This window comes from Bombus fervidus, chromosome 5 (genome assembly GCF_041682495.2).
Source record: "Bombus fervidus isolate BK054 chromosome 5, iyBomFerv1, whole genome shotgun sequence".
In the NCBI taxonomy this organism is placed as follows: Eukaryota; Metazoa; Arthropoda; class Insecta; order Hymenoptera; family Apidae; genus Bombus; species Bombus fervidus.
Window position 1 is genome coordinate 9,862,084 of NC_091521.1, and position 24,589 is coordinate 9,886,672.

Below are 24,589 nucleotides of genomic sequence, written 5' to 3' on the forward strand. Positions count from 1 at the left end.
TTTTTTTTTTTATTTTAATGTTAACTTGTAACTAAAAGGAAGTAGGTACTTTAGCGTAATATGGATATAATATAAAAAAAATAGGAAGGACCTGTTGGGTTAAATCTAAAGATGCTTTTTAAAAATAGGTAACAGGTTGACAAAATTTTATGGAAATTAAAAGTATATTTATTTAAGCTGTTTTTAGTTCTTTACATTTATGAGGTTCACATACGTTGGAAGAAGAATCAATATACATTTTAAGACGGCTCTAGGACTTTATTTTCTCAAATATAGATTTGCATTTCTGAAATATAGTAATATTTTACATAGACCCAAAATAACATTATAGTTGAAGCGATAATAATACAGAACCGTGTTCCACATAAGTAACATGTTATTGCTTACATTCATAAAAACGTAATAAAGTCTTTTCATATAGATACTGATATCGACGTAGATACCCATTACTGTGTAGAAACAAGAAAATACAGACATTTCTGCTCGTAATAATAACATTAAACTTAATCATAACTAAATAAATCTAAATTTGAATATAACGAAATAAATAATATAATCTTTATATTTTAATTTTCCACAGTCCAATTCTGAACTTCGCATTAAAAATTGCAATCTCTTAAATCAAACACTCATTAACATATCCTCGGTTGGTCGATCCAACATTCGGAGATTCGAGGCAGTGCGCAGAATTACTCCAGGAAAACTCTCGAAATGATAGAACTTGAACGAAACACTTCGCCACTGTTCGTTGCTTAAACACAATCAACCGCGTGCCCGCAAAATTCCAGCCTAACGAACGCATTGACATTCAACGAAATCGTGCGACGTTACCTCTCAAGCAACTTTGTCCACCATTAAGAAATCTCGGCTTTCTATTCGTCAGCAAAAGGCAATTTGCTCCGTCCCATTGTTTCCACTTCCACTAGACTTCTAATCATCTATCCAACGTGAATCGTGTCGCGTTTACTTTTCTAAATGCGGTTAGATCACCAATCAGAAAGTTACGTGTACGTCTTTTACTTCCACAGATATACCGTGTAGCTGGATTTAACCGTTAGTGAAGATTTATCGAGTTCAATTAAGATAAAACAATCTGTCTAGAGTTATAACCATCCAGTACTATCTCCTTACTTACAGTACGATCCACAAATTGAATTCTAATCCAACGTCAAGGATTCGTAGAAGCGATGTAAGTGAATATTATCTGGTAATTCGTCGTTAATTGATAAACCATGGAGAAACATCTTTCGATCACTGTTGAATCACCTTTCCAACGTAAATAGCGTTTAATTTTCTAAATGTTGTTCGATCACCAATCATAAGATTATGTATTTGTGTTTTACTCCCGCACGTCTGCTGTACAGCTGGATTTAACCATTAGTGAAGATTTATCGAGTTTGATTGCGATAAAATAATCTGACTAGGACCATAACCAACCGGTTGCTATCTTCTTGCTCACAGTATAATCCACAAATTGAACTCTAATCCAACATTGAGGGAGTGTAGACACGACATAAGTGTACATTATCCCGTAACTCGTTGGTAATCAACAAACTGTGTAGAGACATCGTATGCAAAATAGGTGCACGCGTGTACACGTCGAGCGAGTCCGCGGGAGTAACGATAAGTCAGCGAAATTATCGAGATTGTCTTTCGAAGTTCCTGCGTTGGTGCTTTGCGGATAATTTACTGTGGGCCGTAAGTAATAATCGATGCCAAGCGAGTTATGCGGTCCGTACTAGACGCTAATAAGGACATACATACATATATGCGTACACATCTATGCATAATACACACCCTGGCATGCTCCGTAATAAATGCCAGCTGTAATTCATTCTCGAAAGCATAAACGTCCTTATCTGCTATTACCGCCGAGATTTATCCGGAGCTGCTTGAAAATTAAACGAAACCACGAGGTTCGTTTATCCACGAGCTTTACCATTCTCTCTCAATATCTACGTGATATCGAAGAAGAAAATGTGCTGCTGTTTTCTTAGTTGAAGGAATCAGTTCTATGGCTCTTTTCCTCCTTTTTTTTATGACATTCTCCAAGTGAAATGGCTTCTTTGGAAAATTTTTTCGTTTATACAGTTTATAGGACTCTTTAGCCGTAGAGAGGAAAAGTGGAATAATCTATGAGCAAATTTTCCTCTACACGACTCGCTTAAGGTCAATATTTCGTTTGAATATTATATTTCTGCATTTCCTTCTAGATAGGATTGATAATGAATTCTCATTTATTTATGTTCAGTTCTTTGTCAATCATTATTAAATTTTTGTCAAAGATAATGATTGTATCAAATTTGTATTAAAAGTGACATAGGAAATAAACAATTAAAAACAATGTGATTTAGACCGATAGAAAGTAATATTTTTACAGAATCCTGATAATCAAATAATTGCCTATATAATATCTAATTATGGTAATTAATAAATTTGAGAATATCTCACGTTTAATTGCACGTATAGTTATTTTGCAACGTGTCTGCATCTTGCAACGTCATAAAAGAGAGCGAGTAACTTGAATACGATGTTAAATGAAAATTTTTTTCGGCAGGTAGCACATAGTTTGTCAGATAAAAAGTACGAATACGGAAACCTGTATACCAAAAGCACGCGCAGAACTTTTTTAAATTGAAAACAACAGCCGTTTCGTAACAGAACCCAATATCGACATCATAGGCACGCGCCATACAGACAGGAAGAGACCACGTATTTTTCTGAAACTATCCGTTGCTACCATAAAGTGACTTCTATTGCTGGTCTCGAAAAACGCAAGAAAAAGTTCCGTGAACTACTCGTATTAATAATTCTACATGTTACTTTGTATGAAACTGTTCTATTGATGTGATAGATTTTTGCACAAGTTTCACAGTTATTTGATATATTTAAATAACAACATTTTTTATATATAGGAACACGTTTCGAGGTCATTTATAAACGAATATTTAAATATTGGATTATTCGGAAAGATCATAGTGTTTCTGTTGTGTATTCGCTAAAAATAGAAGATTACTTGACACGAACTTCTGTCAAGTAATAAAATGTTGAATTAGAGGAAATATTATTTTTATAAGTTACATTCACGAAATAAAAGGAAAAATTCTTAAAAACGTGTCATAAAGTATGATAACTTTAATTCTGCAAACAACGTGTCTTGTGTTTCATTCATCAAACACAATATTTCATCTATTAATGATAAGAAATGGCATAAAGGCATGTAAAAGCTATTTGGAAAAAACTCTTTCTTAAAAATGTAATTATCAAACTACGTAAATAATTGTTGAAAAGTTACAGAAAGAAGCGACGAACGTCACTTAATAAAACGCCAGCTGTACAAAAATGTGTTAGCTTACACTATATTGGAATTTTAATTTTACAACAATCCACTAGTTTCTATTTTTCCTTTTCTTGTCACGAATTTCGAATTAAATTAATGTAACAGAACGTGATATATATGGAATTACGTTCAAACAGAATTCGATTAACAAGATTCGAATTTGATACCGGCATTTCAGAATTAATCATTTACTTTAGACGTCAACTGTCATTCAAGAGCAACGAAAATAGCGTAGAAATTAATTTCAGGCTAAGGTATGCGGTGTGATTCTCGTTTCGAATAGAAGCCGCGTACCTTGCGATTCCCGTGGCACGCCACGTGGATAGATTAATGGCATCAACATTAATAATAAGGCCGTAAACTATTCATATGCATTGCCACCTCCGTTTCATTCCGTTTCGCCACCGTTTTAATTATGTTAATGAATCTTGCCGCCTTCGAAGCGCGTTGATGATAAGCGTGCAACGCTGCAGCGCGCTGCCAGTGATACAGCACTTTTTAATTTTACATTAGGCAACCTGCAGAGAGAATATGCACCATCGTTCCAAAGATGCTGAGAAGAAGCATCTATGTTTAAAATTTGAAGGCGAAACATTCATGTAAGACGTTATAGAGAAGTGTTAAAAATTTTATCCGCTCACTATTATCCTATATAGAGCATTAAGAAGAAGAATTTAAGACAAGTAAGGATTTATGGTAAATGCTAAGATGGTGGAAAAGCATTTAGGTAACATTGATTGGAAAATCAATACTTTCAACGCTAAAAGTTTCTTGCAATTGCTAAGAACATGTAGGTGCTTTCAATAAAATTAACGTTTATTTTCGTTGGAGTTAAAACGTTATATGTATATAATTATACTATCTTTATCGTATAATTTTAATTAAAATTATTCGTACATACAGTTTGGGTACACTTTTACGATTGGTGGTGACTAGTTGAAAGACCATGTCAAGGATTTATCGGAAGAAAATTTCAAGTATATAATTCCAGATAAATGTTCTTTTACCAAGATCTACCAATTAGTTGATTCATATAACACGTCAACGAGTTGTTCATGTATTGACGTGGAAATGAATAATTTCGACATTATCAAGGTTATTATAGTTGGTACTTTCCATGAGCAAGGAATCGTGACTAGTTTCCGAGATTGACTAATTTCTAATAAATTCCTGGGAAATGTTTATTCATAGATACATAATTTAGGAGAAGTGTTGATTAATAATCAGAACATAATGTTGTGTGCACACGATATGAATAATACATAAATTACCGATTGTAATTGATCCTTTGATAGTGTGATAAACTAACCAAGAAATTGGAATGAACGATGTAAAAAGTAATTATACCTTTATTCTCAAGATTTTCTGTATTTCTGCGTGTCTAGAAAATTTTACTAATATCGTTATGTTAAAAACATTAATACTACACACAGCGTTGATTGCATTTGATGATGTGAAATATATAACACTATACTTTACGGTATGTCCGAGTAGTTTTACGTTGTTAAAAAATTTTGATTAATCATAATTGCAAATATTATTTGCGATGAAACACATTATAACATCATTAAAGTTAAAATGTGACTCGATAAAATTTCAACAATCGTGTTTCACGTAGTTTCACGATTCGAAATTTTCACAATCTTCTCACCGCGACTGAGCATAATTTTACTTTTCACTTTTACTAGCACGATGGAACAACTATTCAGAATTTTAAAGTGTACACTATGCATCTTCGGTCAGGTGCTCTCTAAATCTCGGTTTTTGCTAAGGATAAGGTAAGTGAAAAATACCAGGCTAAACGGGCCAGCCTGTTTTCAAAGGGTGAAGGGACGAGCACACTGTGCAGCTTTAAAGTACCGTCCAAAATCTCGTTGGATAACACCTTCATAAATCACTAACCTAAGGTAAATCAAGTGATCCTGATAGATCAGCATCTTACGCGCGAACTGGGTTAATCGATGCGAACGGATTGCGGGATGTACGCGTCACGTTTTTCTCAGTGAATCAACTAGCTGTGAGTCATTTCTTGCAATTATCACACTAATCACTCTAAACTTGTGGAACTGACGTCTCTTAATTTGGCATTAATTGAAGGTATAAATTTAGTAGCTAAGAACTTTATAAGAATTTTATAAAAACAAATTTCTCTAACTGGGAAACATATTTATGTATTAATTATAAACGCTGTCGATATTACTTAAATATGTAGTAATTTATTGTTTATCTAGTGAGAAAAGAACAGAGATAACGTGTAAGCGGTCATTATTGCAAGTTGTGTAATTTGTGATTCAAGTGTTCAAAGTGTTAGTTGAAGAAAACGATACTAGGTTAAATGGATGTGATATGATTACTGTAATTGCACCAGCCTTGTTTTTAGATCGACATTTAGTAGACTTGTTTTTTAAAGTATATATGCAAGGAAATTCTAGGAATGACTTGAAACTTTCCTATATGAATATTTACCATACTATATGTATAGTTCCTCTGTTACGTCCATAGTATTTATGTTATAATATGCATATTTTTTTATATAAGGAAAAATATATTTCTTAGAATCTTTATGTCCACTCACGTATTAGATTTCAGGGTGAAGAAAATCGACACTAGAAAATTAGACAATATTTCTTACTTTTACTACTTTCGTAAGAATCTACTTTCTCATAACTTCAGCAATCTTGATAAATCGGAGTTTACAAATCTGCTTATAAATCACTATTTTAATTACTTTCTCTCTCATTCCCTTTTATACCCTTACAATGTTGGAATAAATTCATTAAAACTTCATCTCCTTTTTTCTCATTTAAAACCGCCCAAAACATGTACAATCAATAATTATATGAATATCATTATGAGATCTCATTATTTTTAAGAAACGCTCGATCGTCTTCTCATTTAACTAGGAACACCAAAGATTTAATAAATTTAAACTGTATCTATAATATTTATCTTATACCATTGGATTGTGTATAATCGAAATAAATCGTATTAATTGCATTTTCCTATTTACACGAACTGAAAATCATATTTATTATAATGTGATAAATATTAGAAAACTCGTTAAATTTATTGCAAAACTTCAGTAAATTTTACTTTACTTAATATTTTACATTATAATGCACATGTAACGCGGTCGAAATAACTACGCTACTTGTGTGTATCCATTTATGAGGAATTTAAAAATGTAAGAATGTACAGAATAAATATAATGTGCAAAAGCGTACGACATGTCCAAAGTAAAATGAAGATTATAATATTTAACGGACAAAAGAAATCACTATGTAGAATTCATTTCATTATTTATGTTCATAATATGAATTTGCATAAAAATTTACAGTCCAGAGATAACACAGTAATTTATTAGTTAATAATATTAGTAAATTTACACATCGTAGATTATAGACTTCCCTTTCATAATCAAATGACTGATGATATATAAAATTTAATTTTTTTACTATCAAAATTTGTTACTGCGATAGAAGAGATCTCCTTAATATTAATAACTTGTATCTCGTATTAATAACTGCGTAAGTGGGCCCAGAAAATAAACGTATTACATTTATTAAATAAATGATTAAATATCAGAAGCTACCCTAAATACTTATGGATGTTTAGTACGTGTTTTATTTGTCTGTATTATTTTACCGTCCGTTCAACACTTTCCACATATTTCTCGTGACATTTCCAGCGACTCTTCCTTTTTCCTGGCGTGAACGAGTTGCCGATTATTTCCTCGTGAGAGGGTGAAGTCACGTAATGTAACCGGTGAACCGAACTATTATCAATTTGAACTTAAACGGAACGAAGTGCAACGACGGAGAATGCTCACGCCTGCCAATGAAAGTGGTTGAATTAAATGGCAGTGGGTGGATGGCACGAATTAAGATCGGTTACGGTGGAATATTTTCGGGGAGGGTCTCCTTTTCCTACCGAATGAATTATTCATGACCTCAATGGCTGATTAATTGCGCCCTTAAGCTCAAGGATTATTAAGATAAATGATGTCCATAAAAAACACTTCTGGTATTAACGAATTCGGTAAAATATCTTCTTACCGGGGAGTGACGGTTTCATTTTATTCCAAGGAGCTGGGTATTATTTACACGATAGTCATATCGTTCACGAGAAATGGAAACTTCAAATATCTAAATCATAATGGAAAATAATATACGATATGTATCCATCGAGTGATTTGACTCTTAACGAGATCAAATTTAATTAAATTGATTGAAATATCTCTGATAAGAATTCGGCGAGGGGGGTCAGTGTAGGATTAAATTGATAATCACGATTGATTGTCTTTATTAACGTAATTTCTGTCTATGGCGAAATGATCGCAACGAAATATCGAGTTTGCTGAGTATCTAGAATATGTTGAACTCAATATTAAAATTTAATAAAAATTTTATGAATATCTTCGAATGACATTGCATATCGTTGTTATTTTCCATTGAAGTATACTTAGCTTATTGCCACATAATGCATAAAACTATAAATATCTTGCGTCAACAATATCTTACGTATTCGTTGACATGTAGGTATGTAAATTGTATGTCAGATGTTTAATGAATGATGACGTTGCTGAGCTACAGTATCTATTTTTAGATTATGAAAACAATAAAAAATAATGTGTATTTTTCAATTTACAAACAGATAAAGTTATAATTCAATAATTTGGAGAATAAACTTCATCAACTGTAGTTTGTTCGATTTTTATCACTCCCGATTCAAACATTTAATCCCAACACTGCACTTTTTCCTTTTAGAACACAATCATATTCATTTTAGCGTATGACTGATTAAACATTAAATAGTTTTTCTCTTGTTAGATCCATCACATTTCCAAGAGATATTATCTATCGATACAACTTTTAATAAACTGTGCTCCGTGGCATTCAGTTAGCAATTTTTGCAGGTAGTGTAATCAAATCGCAATTAAAAACGCGCTTACAGCGAGAACTGCAACGCCAGAATTCGCGACGATTAAATGCTTACGAGCAGTATCTCACGGTGATTAACTTTTGATCCGCATCGAGTGTTGATTACAGCGCAGCAAGCATTGCTACAAAACGTTCATAAACGGGATACAGCTCAATTATCGACAGCTTACTACGAATTTCTACATCGGATCGATATTTGTTTTTATGCTCTACTTACATCATACGTTCATAGTAAATATTGATTTTTAAATGCAATCTTATTGAATCCAAAATAAGAAAAATGTGAAAACCCGTCATGGTGTGAATTGAGTAATCTTTTACTCGTGGAATATCGTATGTGCAGAAAGACTTAAGCAAATATGCTTGCTTAAGTAAATATGTATGTACGTATATTTCAACGAGATTTTCCTTTTAGTGCTTGTTTGGAAACTTATTTTTTTAAATTCAATGCATGCAAGAATAAGTAATAATGTTCCATCACGTTTTCTTAAAAGGACACGTCAAACGTTGACTTGTAAAAAAAATATTAACATATTTATCGACCATTAGCACCATAGAATATATGAATAAATAAGTATCATGGAATGTACTGCTTTCTATAATATAATCTTTTCTTAGATTTTATTATCTGCATCTTTTTCATCAATTCCTATCTTCGTCAGCTTTCTCGATTTTTATTTTAGATTTAATATAATAGACCAAAAAATTTACAACACTACGTATTCATAGAAATTTAGAGAGAATATTTTTTGGTGCAATATGTATCAAAGCAAAGGAAATTATTTTTCATATCTGTAGTATTAATTTCTAATTAATGACAGAATTACAAAATGTTTCAAGCTTTGAGAATATTTAAATGGTCGAAAGCTACATATAGATACTGTTATTTCGGAATAATCCGATTGCTTTTCCTCTTAACTACAGGTGGCACAGAACAGGCCGGTTAAAATGAAATGATTTGATGCATGTCAAACACGATAAAAAAGGCATTATTTCAGATCCGTTTAATTTTCTGAACTGCAATTCAACCTGGTCTTCAACGTAACCAGTTTCTATTTAACTTTTGTAGCCACTTGACCACGAAAACCTATAAACGACAGAGTAATTTTCCATTTGCTACGGACAGCCAATTGATGAATTCCAGATTTTTCTTTGTGGTCCACTCTTTTACCTTGTATGCTATTCAGAAACCCAATGCATTGAATCGTCTGTAAAAAAAAAAAGTGCAGTGAGACCGAGGCATATTTAAACAGATGAATCATTCTTTTCTCTCGGACAGTATTTCCTCGCGCGAATATTTTTCCTTATTGTAATCCATACATCCGTAAGTATGATAAATATGCATTATCCGTAAGTATGCGGTGCATTTATTTATGTGAATTTAAAATCATTCATAGAATGCAAATTATTTGATTGTGTCGTAATTGTTAAATAGAAGATCAATTCTTGCTACTAAAGTATAGCTTCTCTTTTTCTTTTAAATATGCTTATAATTAGCTTAACTAATAATGTTTCTTTCAACTTCTAAATCTTCTTGGTAAAACATATAAAGAAGATAATATTGTAGTTACGTCAATATATTTTGGTATACGTGTATTCTATGTATACATTTCGGCAAATTTAAATTTTATACGATTGCATAATCAACTGTGATTTAGGCTCATCGAATCGAAACTGATTAAATTAACATAAATATCTATGACAGGAGAAGTTTTATATATATATATATTTTTTTAATGTCAATAAGTAGTATTAATGAAAGTAAGAAAATTCCGCTTGCAATCTATGTAAGTACTATTTACGTTTGTGACTGCGGAAATACTATTACATAATTCAAGCGAAAGAATACATTAAACTTGTTTGAATAAATCTATGAATCATCTTTCCAAGGTGTGTGTTTCTTCTGCGAATTTTTGCGACAATCGAGTACATAGTTTCTTGATTTATGTCACAGTATAACATTACGTACCATTTGAACATTGCAGGACAACGAACTATAACTCATCTTACTCGTAAAATTTACATAATACATAGGAAAATATTCTTCTTTATTCAAAGATTAACATTACAAGAGATATAAATTTAAATTTCTTCTGAATCATGACGTAGAACCTAACAATGTTTGTCACTTATTCGCCACAACATTCGTTGTCTAATTAAAAAAAAAAAAAGAAAAAAACAGTCAATTAATTATTAAATTAAAAATGTACATTAAACATGTATTTAATTACTGTCATTAATAATATCTTTTAAAATATCAATTTATTACAATATATTGCAAGCTTCGATTTTTCTAATTCTATATTTAGTGTAATAAAAAGTATTAAATGTACGTTTAACTATCAAACATTATATGATTGCAACTGTACTTAGAATTGTTTTGATTCACCTAAATTGTACATTACGTTTTAATTCAGTGAATCAATTACAATATTACGGTGTTATTATGGTTGTGACCGCGATACCAATAGCAATTTTGTAGAAAAAATAGGAAATATACTTGCAGAATGAGATGTAATTCATGGAAATCCCCAACACGACTGCCATGCAACTATTATTGACGTCAGTACTTCATATTTAATACGTCACCCGAGAAGTCATTCAAGAGGAATGATACAATCATAACACATTGGTGTAGTACTAATCGTACATTATATATCGAATTTACATTGAATAACTAGCAAAATGTTGTTCTACTGGAAACTTTAAACGTGACTTTTAGAAATTAATAATAGTAAAATTGTTTGCATTTTAATAAGCGTGTAAATATACATCACGTAAAATAAACAACATACGGACCAAACCAGTTGTCGAGTGATTCATATTTGTAAAAATAAAAGAGAACCGGATGAAGATACAAACAACGTCTGGAATTTCCTCAAATATTTTACTTTAATTATCATAATCAAGGAACGGAAGAAAATCATTATTCACACTTTTAATGTCATCATTCTTTTTTGTACTTTTTAATTTACAGATTTGATCAACTAATTTTTTGAACAACTAATTTCATATTGGAATGCGTCCCTTCACAAAGTAACATCAAAATCAGAAAACCAATGAAGACAAAGTTATCGTGTCTCCTCCTCGTGTATTCTTCAATTACCACATACTTCCTAAACGATCGTTTAAACATGTAATCAACCGTTCGATCGACTCCATCCTTCGAATTCCTGCAACCCACCTATCACCCCTCCATCTTTGTACATCATTTAACTTCAATTTCGTCGCCAAACGCTAAATGAAACGAAAGTTGTTAATCGATTTCTCGCTGCTGCTAACGCCTTTAAATCGTAGCCAACTAAACCTCGCTTGTCTATAAAGGTATAGACAGAGGACAACGATCAGTTGGGTACCGGTGCTCACCTCGTTTATCTAACCTAAACACCGGGATTAATCGCATAAATTCCCGTGGTTGTCAGAAATTCTATTTATCGAGCGGTGGGCGTTATCCTGGTCCCGACATAAATACGTTCTTTTATTTCCCCGGAGAGATCCGAAGAGGATGCTGGGACGCTATTCGAAAACTGTAGTCCTCTCACGATCAAACCAGTTCTCCGAGTTGAGGTGATCACCGGCTGCCTCGGATTAATCCCTTCCCCCTTGTCATTCCCAGCCCCTCGTCCACCATTCTGGGAACTGATGACATGCCTACGGCCAGACGATGCCACTCCACCTTTTTCCTCATGTGCTTTCCACCTCCTTTGCCTGCCAGATCCTTACGTACATTCGCGTAGATTAACTTTTGATACGAGACCTCCTCAGTCTACGTTGAGACCTCGATTCGTACGCGCGAGCTGGGACACGTTGTACGCTTTCGGGTATCAAATTTCTATTAGTGACAGCGAATTACTTTAGTCTACAGTGTAAGTTTTGGAGCGAGACAGGGTACTCGCGCAGCTGCAAAGTCGACGAACAAGTAGCCAGCCAGAGAACAAAAGATCGGCCCAGCACTGGTGCGCCAACAGGGGGGAAAATAAACGAGCAAACGTGAGTGCAAAGTAATCGTTAATCTTGTTGCCACGGCAAGAAACCGTGCTGGGTGTAAGTTTCATCTAAATTATGTAAAATGTCCCGCGTTCCAATAGAGGACGCTTTAACGTAGTAGCCTCTTCGCTGTCTTCGCAAACGTGGCTTTAGATAAAATTTGACCTTTGATTATTTTATCCGGCTGTCGAATTTTGGCAGTGGTTGAAAGTTCTATTAAAATATGCGTGAGAATCAGTTCGATATGTAGAAAATTAACGATTTTCCTTTCGGTATGTGTGTAAGAAGCTTGTGGTTGTTGCTAGTTTTATGTGAATTCTTTCTTGGAGTTTCTCAGATTTTGCTAAGTTCGTAGAAATACAGAATGGTTACAAAATTAGTGTTCTATGTGACATCGGTTGATTTGGCTGTGGTTATTTTCGGTGCTATGTGTATTCTTTTGATTTTTAGACATTCTCTAGGATTCTCAAAGTGATTGATCAATTTTTGTAGGGATATATGGTAATTACAGATTAGTGGTGCTTTAGAAATAATTTAAACGTGATGAAAACCTTTAATATCTTTTTATACGGAATAAAAAGTTGTGCATACTATATATAAAACTAAACGTACGATTTAAAAGAATCACGATGTTATGATACATTTTTTACATGTATTAACGTATAATTTATCAATAATTTGATCAAATGGATCAATTAATTTTGCTTTACGTTATACCTTCTTATTTACAAGAATTTCTAGAATATCTACTTATCTACAGAAAAAATCATCATTTACATAATTCAGCAACTTCTGCAAAAAGTAATTTTATTGCTAAAGAAGCGGCTTGCAGTGTATTAAGTCAATCGATAACATTAATTGCAACGCATGAGTAGCAACGCATTTATATGACGCGAAAGAGTGCTTCGTGATGCTTTGAAACTCGTCGTGATCGATGCAATGCCGACTCGCGTTACACTCGATGGAAAATACGGACTGATACGCTAACAAGCATGATGCATTATTCGTGGCTTATGTGAATTTAGATCGGGTTACTTTCTATTCTACCGTGAGCAACGATGGTTGATTGTTAGCCGTTGCTATCGTACTGTCAACTCTGCACAAAGTTAGTTTTAATTTCTCGATTCCCGTGTAATTTATGGACATCCTGATACATTGGAAATTTATGCAATCGTGCATTGCGATACAATGAGATTCGCCAAGTGACACGTGAGAGAAGATAATGAATGTGCGTGTTTTTCATTATTTCACGACATAATCACTATCTCGTTTTCAGTTGAAAATGAGAAATGGGGTTAAAATCGAATTTTAATAAACAATTCGCAGTTAAAAAAGTTAATTGAAATTTGAATGTTCCGCATTATATACAGAATGTTTTAAAATGTGGTTGAACTTGGTCTTATAGTTCAGGCGAAAATGGACCTTGAAGTTTGGCAAGTTTCCCATACGAATAGAACTTGTTCGTTTGTTCTCTTAACGCGTGTGGTCAGCGCTTTGAACATCTAATTTAAAGGATTTCCAAACAAAGCGAGTATAATGCAAGAGATCGACAGTTTGCACGACGAATTAGCACATCTTCCTCAGTTACCAAGTTCAAGAAAAATGAAGGTACAAGGACGAATAGTTCTTTTTCTTATATATATATCACAGTTGTAAATTCTTCTTCGTAATAAAATTCAGGTACCATTATTAACGAAATGCAAACGCACATTATAAAGGTTTTATTGCTTCGCATAACCACACCGTGGAGTTGTACTTAAAAATTACGATAGGCATAGATTCCAACAGCGAATATTCGCGAGTCAACGTGACAAATAGAATGAATTGTTTCGAAAGCCGTTACGCGTTTGTAACGAATACCCTTCGCAACGATTTTCAGGGCGAGGAATCCCCCGAAAAAGGACCAGAAGAATCGTCCTCGAGCGAATTCCCGTCTTCGTGCTAGAGTTACAATTAATTGCTATCTACACGCAATAAATCGCGAGTTAGCGAGCGTACCAGCACAATGATAATGTAAAAGCCCAGGAGTACTCTATCTTCTTGGAAGCGTCTGTCATTGTATCGTCCAGGAAAGTTGAAAACTTACTCCTAAAATTATTGCCACTCCTACACCTGGGCGAGCCATTTACACGCTGCTTCCACTCTGTGTTTCATACGACGAATTTCAGATTTTTCCTAGAGATATCGTACCCTGTCCCTGCTAAAAGTTTTGTTCAACTTGAAACCTATATTTATGGTAAAAACACATATTCTTGCCTTGTATAAAACGACTATGCTACAACTTTGTAGAATGTAAGCTATAAATATAAAGAAGACAGATTACTATGAGAACGTATGAAATTAGTAACTCAACTAGTTTTATCTAAATTCAGAATCTTTCAGTGCAATCACTTATCAATCATTCAACTCGTCCGAAATATTCCATCTGTCCAAACGTTTAACACGTTCAATCTACTTAAACCATTTCAACTGAACCTAACTTATCTAGTTAAGTTTAACCCAAGCTCTTCTAACTAACCCACGTCTAATCCCAGACCTAACCTACTGAATCTGCCTACCTAGCTCTAGTAACACCAAGCTCAATCCCTAACGTATTCCACATATTCGATCTAAACTTAGTTTAATGTTTAATGTTTGTAACTTTATAATTTGTTTTCACTTTGTCAGAATTTATCATTATTCTCTCCAGTAGCACGATGTAACTTCTCCATTGAAAATATAACTGAGGTAGTTGAGCTGTCCTTAATAGTATGCTATTCTATTATAGTAACTTATGGTACCTACCTACCTAGTTTCTCGTAGAATATACGTAATGTCCGATATGTTGCATTGATGTACTCATGATATTAGTACCTGAATATAGATATTTGTCTGACGAGCAACATCCTTAACTACTTTCGGTCGATCAAGCGTGTCGATGGTGTTGAAGAAGATGAACCTATCGCATTACATCTTCTTTCACCAAAAAAAAAAAAAAAAATTGTTTTTTATATTTTATTTAAACTTCTCCATTATTTTCAACATTGTGTATTATAGTCTACATAAGACATCGTATCAGTTATTTACATTTTATATAACGGATGTGTAAATGCTCCTTGATCTTTCGTACAAACATAGAAACTTCTTGATCGCGATAAAGTTGCGATGAAGAGAATGAAAAGGGGAAGCGAGATTACGCGGAGTTTTGGGAAAGCACCGCGCCGATAGGAAGAGCGTGTTTGCTTCTGTTATCGCCGCGATTCGTGAAATTTTCTTGGTGGTAAGGGATTATTTGTCCGGTGGGAAGTTTGGATTTAATTTTCCATCCAGAACAATGCCGTGCACGGCGCAATGGTATTCGAGATTCGCGCTTGATTCGTTGATTCGAAGCTTCGTATTCTCTTCTGCCTCGTATTCACGATAAAAATGATATGCTTTGTTCTCGTGCTTTCGTCAGTGACCAGGGTTTAAAAAAAAAAAAAAGACCGCTGCGAAATCTGAGTTTAACAGGAAACTACACCCTCGACCGTGCAGCATAAATTTTTATGACGAACTGTAAAAGTATAGAAGCTCCACGCTCGAAGTAAACTCTGCTATAGTAACAGAGATTAAATCTTCCGCTATTCTATGGCTATTCGCGTCGCGAAAATTAAGATACGTTTACACTCTGTAGTAAAACACTCTGTTATGGAGTAATTTATATTGAAATCTCACACGCCTCAGGCGTTTGTACGCTTCTATGGATATTTTGTATCTTTTAAAACTTGTTACCAGGATTCGATACAATCGAACCAATTATGATATACGATGAATAATTGAACAGATTATATAAATATATACTCTTGCGTAACAGTAGGAAGTTTAGTAATAAAATATAGGAAATTTTACAAGTAGATTTTATAAATTATAAATCATCTGATTATCCTATTTCACGTACAATTATAAACCTACAATTTGTAATTTGTTAAATCATTATTATTGTCATTAATATTCTATTATAATAATATTATTAACTATCGATATTAATAAATTGCAACTTGCATATTAGACTTTGTATTACACACAGATTTTCTACCAAATAAATAAATGTAATTAATAAAACAGACAAATATAATTCTATAAAAATAAATAACGTAGACTTGTGGAGACCTCATAATATTCAGATTAAAGACATTCTTCGACGATGATGTTAAACACTTTGAATATTCATGTGGGGTTTGTCTGTCCCAAATTAGCAGCAATCTCATGAATAAATTTATTGTGATGAAAAATAGAAATACCTATACGTTTATCTCAATAGACGAGAAATTCTTTTCATACGTTGATGGTTGGTGAATATTTTATACGTTTGCAATATTTTTCAACTCTATTTCATCGTTATCAATACTCGATAGATAAGATATACGTAATTAAACATTTAAGACAATGTGATAGAATATTTTTCTTTCTATTTGCTTTTTAAGTTTTATAACAGTGTTGTATAATGTATTGCGTATAATGATACTTTGAACTTTATGAAATTGGAAACACCTTTGAATTATAATACGTTCATTTAATAATGAGCGTTCGCTGTAAGTTGAAGAGCGATTATAATGTCGTGACTCCGGTAGAACTGCATCAAAACGGCACAAAGTCTAGATTTACGCGTCGCAGATCGAGAGAGGTGCGGCGAGCGAACTGTGAAATTACAAATACCCTTAGGAATTACAATGTTGCCCGTTGCCATCATTATGGCACACGCGATCTCCGCTTGTTTTTAGTAAAACGTTCATTAGTATCGCTTGAAGCTATTCGAACGAACAAAGTTGTTCCCATTTCCGTATGAAAATTCCCGGTCGACGTCCTAACAAGAATTTGTGTTTCAATGATGGGAAAACGAGAACTAATTTGAGAAATGAATTTGTGTAAGGATCGTCAAAGCGTATAGAATCCCGTATTTATTGGCACGTCGCTATTCTGATGTGAACTTCTAGTCATTTTTACCAGATGATATCTTTATTGTTTTTACTGTTAAGACTCTAGGTTTGGTTTATAGAGATTGTTCATAAACGTATTTATTATAAACATAACTATTACGATATTGTTGGTTATTAGTCACTCGATTGGAATTACAAGTTCGTCTCATGCCCTGTTTTTTGTGACCAGGTTTTCAGGACAGAGATAGGAAGAAAAAACAATATCATATATAAGCACCGCTCTACGATGACTTAAATCCAAATTATAAATTCTAATGCCAAAAAAAAAAAAAAAAAAAAAAAAAAAAAAATGTAATTCCGACACACACAATATTGTATAGCTATGTCGTATGGTCACGTATCGGTACTTTTGCTTAATCCACCCCACAACCGAAATTCATTGTTTATTGTGAATTCTATGCATATGTAATAATCATTCTGGATCAATAAACGTTATGAAAAAAAAAACAAGTTCGTCTCATAACCAGTATGAAATATATACTTACCATTCATACTCATTTTTAACTTAGTGCTATTATACTGTAGAACGAAATATCTGCAGAATTTTAATGCATATTGGAAAAATATATAGTTTCAAGCAAGAAATTATCCGATGTGTATAAATAAAAAATAATATTATTTAAATTGTTAGAAGTAGTTGCATCTATTGTTTATATTTTCGGTAAAAGGTACATTTTCATAACTGCATGGTACTATTTTTAAAAGTATTATTAAATGTCAATCTATGAGATTAAGTGCTCTACAATTATTTTAAATAACCTCTTAGCCGGAGAATAGTTTCCTACCTATGTTGAAATACGAAATGGTAATTAGTACTATACGACATTATGTCGTGACGAACTATATCGTTATATCCGATATACTTGTTTACCAGACATGACGAAATATTTCGTCTTACACGCCTGAAGGGGTTAATATCATACATTAATTTAATTAGTATCTGACAGAAGAGTATTTTTCACACTGATATATCGAAAAATTAATCTGCATGACACAGTCCCCAAAGAACAATATTCGAGTGAAAATATAAAATTCATCTTATAATTTAATTTCTTGAATGAACATAAAATAATTATTTGTCCAAAAGTCATTTCAACCGAATGGTTCTTTAATGCAGGATTTTTTCTGCTATCGTAAGCTTTCATAAAGGCGAAGAGAACGTTCCGTTTTCCTCGGCAGAAGAGTATGTTATCACTTTGTATCATTTCGACTACCGTATTTCTGCTGAAGCATTAGACAAATCGAAAAGAAGTTACAACTGTAATCTATCGATGCAATTCGGTGATAAGTAGATTGTAGATATTTGTGCATTTGAAGTAGCTCAAAGTGTGCACAAATAAAATACAAGATGCATGAAACACGAAGGTATAATTTTTATTATTTCGTCTTTGTTTCCAGAATAAAATCAATACAAGCATTTTTTAGATAGAATAATACATTCATTGTAAATAAGTTCTGAAAAGCGTAGTTTTGAAGGAAAATACGTGTTTGACGATTCATAAATTGTGAAATGCGTAAAAGCATTGTTCACGGAAATTAATCCTCGCAATTTAATGATTAGCATCAATTTTATTTTCGTATTATTCAAAGATATGAATATTCCATAAAATTTATTCCACGTAATATCAACGGGAGAAACAATATAAATACATAAACGTTTATTCGGTGACATCGCGAAGCCTGATAAAACGCTTACTTTAAAATTGAATAATAAAATTTATCAGTCGAAACTGGAAGTCGATTGAAAATTTAATTTCGACTCAAATGAAAACCATGATCACAAATTGTAACAACAATACCGCGTACACTACTATTTGCGAAGCCGGAAACACGACCGCGATACACAACGATGCATAATTAAAGTGGCTTCATAACGTATTGCACAAATCAGTTTTTAATTATTTCTTTTAAACGACAAGCAATTGCTCGCGAAACTCAGGCAATATTTATAAATTTGTTGAACGATTTCTTTCAGGATTAATTCATACTTATATTTTACAAATTGCTGCGAGCAATCGTAATTTCCAAAAGATTAAGTTTTTAATTGTATTTTAGGTTTCAATAGTGGTCATTAAAACTGGCGATATGAGGCTGCATCCGTGGATTATAAAAACAGCTATTATTTGAAAATGTATCGCTTTGAGAATGGTTATTTCGATACACTAACATTTTTCCGATTATTCTTTTATAATTTGCTTAAATCTAGTCGTGAAATATTTCTTTGATGATTTATTCAAATTTATATCTGTGAAATTCTTACGTGTAACCAAAATTAGTTGAAAATGATACCTTCCATCACATTTAGACGTGTTTAATAGTTTCGTTAATATATACTTCGATGTTGATGGAATGAAGTTGATTTTGTGGATTGTAAAAATAGCTGTTGCCTGAAAATGAGTTACATTACATTCGATGCATAAACATGTATAACTTCTGCAACCAATTACGGCTCCTATAATTTTGCTAAATACAACTGTAATATGTTAATATATGCAAAATTTCAAGTTTCACGCTGCTCTTCTGTCGATAAATTAATACCTGATTTTACATTTAAATTAAAGATTTATTTTAGTATTTAATAAGAATCGTGATTATTTATTTTATATTTTGCATTTAATATATTGTGTTATTTAACTATTAAATAAAAGTATTAATATTTAATAAAAATTTCCGAACCGGCATTGGAAACGTATAAATTATTGTCACGCGAATACAAAATCTTGTGATGTAAAATAAAAAATTGGTTTAAGTAGAAACATCAGATCTATTATAAAATTTGTCGTCGAAAGGATATCAATCCCGAACCAATCGAAAGAAATTATGTCAACCAAAATTATAGTGTGATATTCTCGACTTATTTATAAGAAGCAAAGTATTGAATTAATTGGTTATAGACTTAATGTCAAGAGGAGAAGGTTAAACAACGAATTATTCAGAGTGCTATAAATGAAGAATACCTTGATAGCCTAAAAAAGGATCGTAGCCTTTGCGTTAAAAATAAATACGTTTTTTTGAAGCGGGAATTCTAATTAGTAGCTCTTGTTAGAACGAAGTTATAACACTTAAAGATATATACTTAATCTTCTGTTTATCTATTAATTTATTTCAATAATATCAATCCAAAAATGATTAATTTCCATACGATGAGTACATACACTGTCACAAGCGTTAAAACGTCCATTCACATTTAACAGAGGCTGACTGTCTTTTATTGCTTTTATTTTCTATTTGTTTTATTATGCATCTTTTGTTACATCCGTATAATTTATGTTTTATAATGCAGAATATAAAATAAAGTAAAATTTGTTGAATAAATTCTTATGGCTAAATATCTTGATATTTATGGCGAACAATGTATATCTTTAACATGTCAGAAAAATATCTTAGTCGCTTGTTATTTTTTCAGAATCCAGAGAAGTGGACAACGTTATTATTAATCAAGGATGCGTTTGCTGCTAGCGATCGTAGTTCTAAGTTTCTGGATTTCGTGCGTTCGTGCCTATCCTGCAAACGGTATGATCAAGAATAATCTCAGTCGGGACTCCATCTACTTTCCCGACCAAGCAGAATACCTACGGCATTCCATGAAATGTTCTAAGAACGAGATTTTGTGGCCATTTTATGGATATATTCGTCGGTGTTACAGAGAAGGCGAACAAGGTCCCTGCAATATCGGCAGAATTTTGGTCTTTGATAAGAAACACTTGAAACCTGTTTGCAAAGAGACGACATTGAAATAAACAACCGAGGGTTGCAGATACTGCTTTTACCGATTCGACGGAATTCTGTCAAAGATGTCAGCAGGAATACAGTAGTTGCGCTCCATATACTTGGAATATTAGTTCGAGTTTATAATTCTGTTTTTTTTAGTATAGAGTAACTCATTTTACATATTCATATTTTGTATTTGTATTCATATTATATATTGTATATATATATAATATATATTATATAATATATATACAATATAATAAACATAATGATTTAACTTCATTCAATTTTAACTCTTATTTCAATTATAAAGAGGAAGTAACTTTGTGATATGTCTGACTGCATAGTATACTGGACTAATTTAATATGATACGTCAATATGGAATGTTTGGCAATATGTAAAATTCAACATATTTGCAGAATTATAAATTATTTCAGAAATTCTAATATCGATTGATTTGTCACATAACTCGAGTAATTTATTTACGTAGTTGGATATATTCATGTACGTGTAACTTACTCTTTCATTTGTTCATATGTATATTTAATATTTTCCATGGTTCTATACTAGTATCTCTTTTGTATTGTGTCGATAATAAATCGTTGAAAAATAGAATTTGTTGTTAATTAAATTCGCCACCAATTTCGTTTTCAAATTAATAACGATTAATAGCGAAATAAAAAATATGCCAAACAATTGGAATAATTTAATTAGTACTATAACAAAGGACCTCCTATGTTATTCCCCTATTGTAGCGAAATATTTGTATTTTTTGTTTTTGTTATAAAACTATATTCACAGTAGAGGAATTAGAAAAAAAGTACAAAAAGGAAGAAATACAAAAATATAATGAAATTAAACAGCTGGGTAAAATATTAGTCGGTTATTTCGTTTTTGCGAAAAAATTAAATGATACAGAGATGTATTTGATAACAAACGACAACAGCATATTTTTTATCTTTTTCTAATCAATTTTCATTCAATCCATCAAAGTACATCGAATACACGTTCGACCTGGATACACGGATGGAGAATCCAAAAAACCTTTAATTAGAAAAACTTGGTTCGATACTTACCTGTCCTTTCTTTGTTTAGCCTTTTGTAAAATTATATTCAAATTATCAGATGTTTGTATCTTGTCAACCTTATTTGAAAACAATATGTGCAAATAGCTAAGTTCATACAAAAACTCAAAATTTATTTGATTAGACAAGAAAAGATTCGGCTTCTTATTTTTATAAAAATAATAATTTACAAATATAGTAATGTGTAATGTTTTAGAAGATGCTCTATTACAGTGTGGTATAAATTGTACATTTTCATATAATTGGAGTTATTATAATTTCATAGTTATGTTTGGAAAAATATTTACAAGTTTTAGTAATTTTTAATGTATATTCGAACAAATCTATATATTTACCGATGTTTTCACTATTTCAATCATTTTTGCTACACTGGAAAGCTGTCATTTGCCATTATCGTATCCGTATGCAAAAAATGATTACAGAATATCCCTCATTAGTACCCATCTTTTTCAATGAATGCATATTAAAAAATTCTATATTGTTACATTCTTGTCATTTATCATGAGATAATCAACCGTAGATAATCATAATACTTCCTGAAATATGCTCGAGTTGATCTGAATACATCAAAATGTTACAAATTAACTTATAAATGTAATTTTCTTTTTTGAAATGTATTGTTTTAACATAACATTAAAAATAATGGAATATAGAATATAAATTATTTGAACCAATTAAACGACTGCCCTTTCAGAATTTGTCAAATGAATCATATAGATCATATATATTAGACCAGATATTTTGTGCAAGAGTTAATTAGCTACATTTAATAGTATACTTAAACTATCACTATCAGCGTGCACTTAAATTATTGCCTGGTACAAACTTACATCTTATTTCAAATACACGTTGTTTACAATTTCTACCTTGATTAACTACTTCCTAACAATCTTTTCTTCACTGGAAAAACTGATTTTTTGATATTTCCAATACTTCTGTATACGTATGCAAATAAATATGTTTTTTCAGTTGACACTCATTCTTTAAAATTTCTTTTGTTCATTTCCTTGTTTTCGCGATGCATACGTGCTTCGAATCGCAAGTTGTCTACGATTCACCCTATTTTAAGAATGATTGCAACCGGATAATAGGCACGATAATCTCATCGGGCTTTCGATCTTGAGTGTGGTACGCGTACAAACAAGATACAATCGAGTTTACTCTGCAGAATCCCCTAGCGCACTTCTCTATCGAGAGACACCAATACCCACGGTGTAATATAGCCTGATCGAAATGTACTTTCTTCCCTGGCATTGGTAATTGCTTGCTTACGGCAACTACATATTTCTAACTGCGTTTCTCTAATTATTGAGTAATTCGGAAAAGTAAATCAGCGATTCTATGCATGCAAACCATATGATATCTCGTATACATTATATACTAAAATTTTATTTCATTGAATGACAATAAAGAACAGGAAGATGAAATAGTATCAGTAGGAAGTAACTAAAAGTATATATATACATCCTACAGTATTAAGTAATGAAATTTAATAATTTGATCGCATTTATCAACAACAACAGTATATTAATATTTATCAATAACAACAGTATATTCCCATTCCAATCTTGTTACGATATTTATGACATTCTTATACAAAATAATGTGAACAATTGATTAAAAGTATATATAAAAAGTATATATATATAAAGTATATATAAAATATATACAAGGGACCTAGAGCCTGTACCTAGAAACAGAAATAATTTAGATATCATTTTATATTTAATTATCATAATATATTGTTGATAATAATTTATAATTAATAAGCAAGCAGAGAAACGAACTTATTGCTACTATTTATAAAACGCTCCAAAATTAGTCCTTTGCGTGCACAATGTAGTTAATGTTTCTAGAAATGTCAAATATTCCTCTATTTTTTTCTTAAAATAAATTATCTGGTTCGCCTTAGAATGAAACATGTAACGATGAGGAATAAACAATCATTTTTTATTTGAAGAAATTAATAAAATTAAATTCAGAGTTATTATACTATAATTTACATATTTGTACATTTATAGCTATATCTAAACATAAAGAATATCATGTAAATTTTAACGTGGAAAATTTTTTCTCCTTTCAGCTATTTTGTTATTCTCATTCTGTATGGAACGAGAATACGTCAATGATATAAGCGAGCTATCACGGTTCAATGTGCGTGCGTCATGATTAACCGTGACTGGCGCACGGTCTGATCACATAAGGGGTTAAACTACTGTAGTAAGAGTCTTATGAAAGAGTACATATTAAGATAAATTCATGCATTTTAGAGCAGACATAATTAAAGCGTTCTAGTTTAAATTAAACTATTCTAACCATATGTATTTAAATTTTCATTTGCAAATAAAAGTAAAAGCTACTAAAGTTATATGTGCACATTTTAACATTTCATATTTCCGTGAGTATTAGAGACACGTTCGCTTGTATGAATGATATAACTATTAATTCTAGAACTACTACGAAATTAAAGCCAAAATATTCTGTTACTTAAGCAACTACGAGTTCTTCTCTCTTTTATAGAAATTTACGTATTTATCGTTATTAAACTAAATTAAATATCAAACATTTCT

At 32.0% G+C, this 24,589-nt stretch overlaps 2 long non-coding RNA genes across 2 annotated transcripts; one reads left to right on the forward strand and one right to left on the reverse strand.

The window, feature by feature from the left end:
- Positions 1–233: 233 nt before the first annotated feature.
- Positions 234–1,302, reverse strand: LOC139987485 (uncharacterized). Its single transcript, XR_011799865.1, has 2 exons — positions 1,136–1,302; positions 234–1,041 (listed from the first exon to the last, which is right to left on the reverse strand). It is a non-coding gene; the product is annotated as an uncharacterized lncRNA (long non-coding RNA).
- Positions 1,303–11,621: 10,319 nt separating this feature from the next.
- LOC139987064 (uncharacterized) lies at positions 11,622–22,991 on the forward strand. The gene is made up of 2 exons (XR_011799783.1): positions 11,622–12,270; positions 20,629–22,991. It is a non-coding gene; the product is annotated as an uncharacterized lncRNA (long non-coding RNA).
- Positions 22,992–24,589: the final 1,598 nt, after the last annotated feature.